This window comes from Hakea prostrata, chromosome 5 (genome assembly GCF_041222555.1).
Source record: "Hakea prostrata isolate BN-2017 chromosome 5, UWA_Hpros_2, whole genome shotgun sequence".
NCBI classification, from domain to species: domain Eukaryota; kingdom Viridiplantae; phylum Streptophyta; class Magnoliopsida; order Proteales; family Proteaceae; genus Hakea; species Hakea prostrata.
This window is the reverse complement of record NC_142604.1, coordinates 734695-740711: the sequence shown is the minus strand read 5'-3', so window position 1 is coordinate 740711 and position 6017 is coordinate 734695. Positions and strand designations below refer to the sequence as shown.

Genomic DNA, 6017 nt, shown 5'->3' with positions numbered 1-6017 from the left:
GGGAGGTCGGTCAGGGCAATTGATTGGCCCAACCAACCGCCATGAGCGACCGATTGGTTCACAGTAGCCATGTTAGCTTGATCTTTGCTCTGTTTTGACTTCTGATTTTAATGAATCTTCTTAACCCTAAACTAGGTGACCTCTGAGGGTTACTAGACTTGTTACTTGTGAAGTTTAATTATACTTTTAATAGCTTTTTCTCTTTGACATGTAAGGTTACATCTCCTTATATATGAATTGACATGAAATCTAATGTCCTGTTCATTGCTCGAATGCATAAGTGATCTCATAACTTGTTGTTACAATAGTATAAATGATTCATTGATAATAACATGTTGGAATGATGATTAGATGTACTTGAATCATTATGCATGCGTTATTAAATGATGAGATGTTGCAACTATGATTGAGGGTATCCATGTTGGGCATTCCAAGCTTGGGATATCAGGGACTGTGGTATGGAACACTATTCTCTAATGCCCCTAGCACTATTATGGTTGCTAAATTACATACTAAGAAGGTCTAGACTACATGGATAGATACCCATACATACTACTACCCTTTCGGCAGGGGTATTGAAGTCGAATGACCTGTGATAACAGTGACATGACTCTGTTTCATCTTACAGCGGTAGCCAGTCCCTGCAGATATTTAGTGGTTCATTGTTGATCATGCATTGGTAGGGTTGCATATGTTAAGGTTAGGCTCATGGGCATCAATAAGCAGCTTGGGAGTCGTGAGGGGACATGAGAGCATCCGCCCCAACAATATGTGGATGACTATATGGTTAGGGAATGAGTCTGTGATGACTATGTCCAATAGAGGTAATTAGTCTGTGAGGATTTTCATCCCTAGGTGGAGAAGGATGCTGAACCGAATTGGTTGGTGCCATAGGGGAAGTATCTGGATCATATGTAGTATGTTATTGTAGGACCTTCCATTGGGTTAGAATCCTTGACATGTGCCAGTACTCATGCCAATGGTTGTGGTGAGAGAGTGTGGACCTAAACCCCAGCCAAGGTTGATTGACGAGGAATGTATCCCTTGCTCGAGATCCCAATAGAGGTAACCATTTCGTGAGGGATCAGAGTGACTAGACCTACCCAGAGGAGGGCTGGTGTTATATCTTAAAACATGTCTGTCATACTTTAGACTTGCATGGTTAGCTATTAGATGCATCCATACTTATGCATATTATTTTTCCTTTATGTTATTTACCATGACATGATGTTGACATGTATATGAGATTTGTTGCCTTACTGAGTTCATTAGAACTCATTATTTTGTGGATTATTGTTATATTATTTAGATGACCATATTGAAACGGGAGAAGTTCCGTATGACTGGGAGAACCTCCTTGAAGAGACTTTGGAGGCGTCAATGGGATGTAAAGCTGCACAACACAAAGCCACCTGTGGGTGCATGGAATGCACTTATAGCACTTATTGATGGCAAAATGATCCAAGTGGTTTGCCATTTTCATAAGTTGATGAAGAAGGGTTTCATGACTCCTTTCATTGAGAAATTAGAAGAGAAGAGTGCCAGCCTTGAGAAAGAACAAATTAACACTTAAACTTTGATTTTATTTTGATTCTGCTGAGATAATCTTTTTGGACACATTTATCTTATTCATTCCTTGGATTACATTCTTTCTTTATTGGATTCTGGACATTTGTATATCGTTTTATTTAATTAATAAATTATTATTTGCTCTTGATTTATTATTATGTGCATTTATTATCACTAATAGCTAAACCGTGGATCTTGTGACTATGGATTGCACCCATGGATTGTCGAGCAGGACTGATACCAGCGGGTGGGGTGTGACAAAGGTGGTATCAGAGCCACAAGTTTACGAGAATCAATAATAGTTAATATACATGATAATTGAGCAATCCAGGTCATAGATCTAGAAGTGACCCACAATACTAGAAGTGAATAATAAGTAAAAACCATACACTAGTAAGTGAAACAATAAAGTGAATGAACTTTGATTTTACATGAGTTACCATAAATAAAGCGAAACATATTCCACATTTAATGATCAACAAGAAGGGCATAAGAGACAACTAGAAAATGCAACAAGCATAACTGGATTTCATTAATAAAGGTAAGTTCATATAAGTTGAAGTGTGACTCATGTTTTACAAGTCAAAACAACTAGAAAATGCAAATGTAATAATATAAAAACAAAATAAGATCTGAAATCCTAAGTCAGTTTGTGCTGAAACGAAATGGAGCATAAAAAGCTGATCTAGTTCTATGGTGGTGGTGTGGTGCTGACCTTAGTAGCCGAAGGATCTCCAAGCATTCTGCTAACTGATCACCCATCACTACCTAGCGTTGCCCTAGGTGCTCCACTTGAGTGAGTATCTCATCTAAGACTACGTCCCCGACCCTAGTAGGTGCTGAAGGTTGTCTCCTTTGGTATGCCCTGAGTCGCAGATGGACCCTCTACCTCGAACTGGGATGATGGTGGCAAGTCTCCCTAGTCATCCTCCTTTGCATCCTTGTCCATGGTATCGTCACCTCCCTCTTCCCTTGGACTAGCTGGCATCTCTCGTGAGTGAGCTCTGCCCAACAGGTGCATCTGTGTAATCAATTGGTGACCGATGGTACCACCGTAACCAACAGGGATAGCCTCATCTCCAGCAAAGTCAACCTCGAAATGCTTAAAGATCCAAGTCAGTAGTCTCTCATAATCGAGGTTTGCACCCCCTAGATTTGTCACCTTGTAGATCATGGCATTGTAGAACGCCAAGTCCATTTGATAGTTGGTATATACAGCGAAAGTCATCAATGCCTGCATAAGGAAAATCTCACTCTGATGTCCTGCCTTGGGCAGCAGGTTCCTACTACTGATATGTGAGATGACCTTGCAAGATGGGAGCAAATCAGTCGCAGAGGTGACACTACTGCAAGTATCGTCATAGATAGCTGAAAAGATGAGAGCCCTCTCCTTCCAGTGAATGACATCATCTGACTCAACCCCTGGTTTGAACCATCTCCTCTCATTGTGAACATAGGAGACTTGCAGAATGTGGGCGAGAGTCCGAGTGGAGAAGCAGATGTCGGTGTTCTTCACTCTACTCTCTATGATGAGCCTAGTGTCTAGGTCTCCTGCAGGTTGCTCATGAAAGGTCAGATTGTTGTTAAACAACCTGACAAGCTTGGGGAAAGCAGGATCATTCAAAGATAGCATGCTGCTCCAACCCACAGCTGTAAATCTCGTCGTAATCTTGAACTCCTCTAACTCAAGTGACTATAGGCCAACCCAACCCGACCCGTGGTCATCCACATATTGTTGGGGCGGAATGCTCTCATGACTCCTCACGACACCCGGTTGATAACTCTATGAAATAGAGTTAAGATTGATAACTTTTATACTTGAGATGGCTTGATTTAGGAGTATTTTGTCTTTGTTTTAGTGATAGTATTCATTAGGTGTTGTCTTATTTAGTCTTAACATGTTGCATTTTGTTTAGTTCATTATTATCACCATTACATGAATTTCCCTTCTTTTTATGGATGAATTTGACTGTTTCTCTTTCTCTTGAAAATGTAGGTGAAGATTCATAATAGAAGAACCTGTCCTCTAACTTTGTTGTAGAGTTGTTGCTGCATTGCTACAACAACGGAGCAGAATATTCTTAGATCCAATTCAAATGGAATTGACCAGAAAGGGCTAACTTAAGTGGACAAAATTCTTGTAAATACATGATGGTTTTCAGCCCTTTGATCTCAGGAGGAAAGTTCTAATCCTATGGTCAGAATCTAACCTAATGATTGAAGACATTTATGGAAGAAAGAGAAGAGAGGAAAAATGGGAGATTGACACACACATTCGGCTAAGGCAAGGGAAGGAGGTAGAAAACGAATGCTGGAGCTCTTGTGGAAGAGAGGAGCTGCTGGAGTTGCTGATTTGCTGGAGAAGAAAGCTGGAGCTCATGTAGAAGCATTGAAGCCTTAGTTTCTTCTTGTTTTTATAACTCTATCTTCTTACTTTCTAGTCTCATGTCAACTATACTTGGTTTTATGCATTTGAATTCTGTTATGGGCTAAATCTTAGCTGTGTTGGGATGATAGTAGTACCTAAACCTGAATTTTGATATGTAACTAATCATGTGTTCTTTAGTTTTATTGCAATCCACTTTATTGTTAATGAATTCAGCATGTTATATTGACTAATTTCAGTTCTTGAATGATCTTTCTTGAATGAATGTTATGATTTCATTAATTGAAAAATTAATGAAGTCTAGGTGTTTGTTGAATTGTGTGAGTTAGCATCATCTTTAATTAGGTTGTGTTAATTAGTAGATTGGGTAGGAATACCCAATTACCTCATATTACCATTGATTGGATTGGGTTTAAATTGCATTCTTAATTCAATTCTTCATAGGAATATGCAGATGTTGATTTAGGATGCTAGCTTATGTGTATTGGAAAATACCATATTGCCATTCATTCCAAGTTCTTGATTTATCTTGGGGTTGTAGTATTGCTTTAGTATTTGTGTTATAAAATTCAGGGGAAGGGAAACTTGATTCCTAACACACTTGTCACTCATTAAGTTTCTTCCATTGCTCAAATCTACATTTTAGTTCCTTAGTTTTCTTTACCTGTCATTTGGTTATTTAGTTAGTCAATCACCAATCAACCTTGTTAATTTCATTTAAATCAATTTTACTTTTACATTGAAAGTTAAGGATATAATTCTCCGTGGGATCGATACTTTACTTATCATATATTACTTGATTGCGATACGTATACTTGCGTAATATCTTGAGATACAAGCAACAAGTTTTTGGCGCCGTTGCCGGGGAATTTTGTCTTTAATAATTAGTATAGAAGTAAGTTTTAGTTATCTACTGAAATTTCTTTACTTTGATATTAGTTTCCTTTTATTCTCAGGTGCTTTTACCCTTGTATGAACACGTTGCCTGATCAAGAGTTGGCACCCTTTGACATCGAAATAGAAAGGACATTTCGAGCTAGAAGAAGGGAGTAGCGAGGCTTAGCAGCAGTTCCAACAATGGCTGAAGCAGTGAGAAATGGATTGAATAATAATGAGAATAATATGGCAGCTGAGGGTGATGATAGAGATAGAGCCATCAGAGCATATGCTATCCCCATGTTGCATGAGTTGAATCCAAGCATAGTACGGCCAGATATTTAAGCCTTACATTTTGAACTTAAGCCGGTGATGTTCCAAATGCTTCAAACTGTGGGACAATTCAGTGGGCTGCCAACAGAAGATCCTCATCTCCATCTTAGACTCTTCATGGAAGTAAGTGATTCTTTTAAGATACCTGGAAGTAAGTGCTCAACTGCGGGATAGAGCAAGAGCGTGGTTGAACTCCTTACCTCCCCAATCAGTAGCTACATGGAATGACTTGGTAGAGAAGTTCTTGATGAAGTACTTCCCTCCAACAAAGAATGCCAAGCTCAGAAATGACATAACTGGTTTTCAACAGTTGGATAGTGAGTCTTTATATGAGGCATGGGAGAGGTTTAAGGAGCTCTTGCGTAAATGTCCGCATCACATTCCTCATTGGATTTAGATGAAGACTTTCTACAATGGTTTAAGTGGACAAACTCGATCCATAGTGGATGCATCAGCCAATGGGGCTATATTGGCAAAGTCTTACAATGAGGCTTATGAAATTTTGGAGAGGATGGCCAACAACAACTACCAATGGCCAGCTGAAAGAGCTGCTACAAGTAAGAGGGTGGCAGGAATTTATGAGTTGGATGCAGTGACAGCCTTAACTGCACAAGTTTCATCCCTCACTAGTGTGCTAAAATCTGTAAACTTGGCTGCAGCTGTACAACCTCAACAAAATCCAGCAGTCTCTTGTACATATTGTGGTGGGGAGCATGTCTTTGATAGTTGTCCATCTAACCCAGAATCAACCTACTATGTTGGTAATTTCAGCAAAGCTAATAACCCATATTCCAACATTTATAATCCTGGTTGGAGGCAGCACCCTAACTTCTCTTGGAATGGTCAAGGACAG

The 6017-nt window shown here is 39.4% G+C and overlaps 1 non-coding gene across 1 annotated transcript; it reads right to left on the bottom strand.

The window, feature by feature from the left end:
• Nucleotides 1–5441: 5441 nt before the first annotated feature.
• LOC149014262 (small nucleolar RNA R71) lies at nucleotides 5442–5546 on the bottom strand. Its single transcript, XR_016173747.1, has one exon. It is a non-coding gene; the product is annotated as a small nucleolar RNA R71 (small nucleolar RNA).
• Nucleotides 5547–6017: the final 471 nt, after the last annotated feature.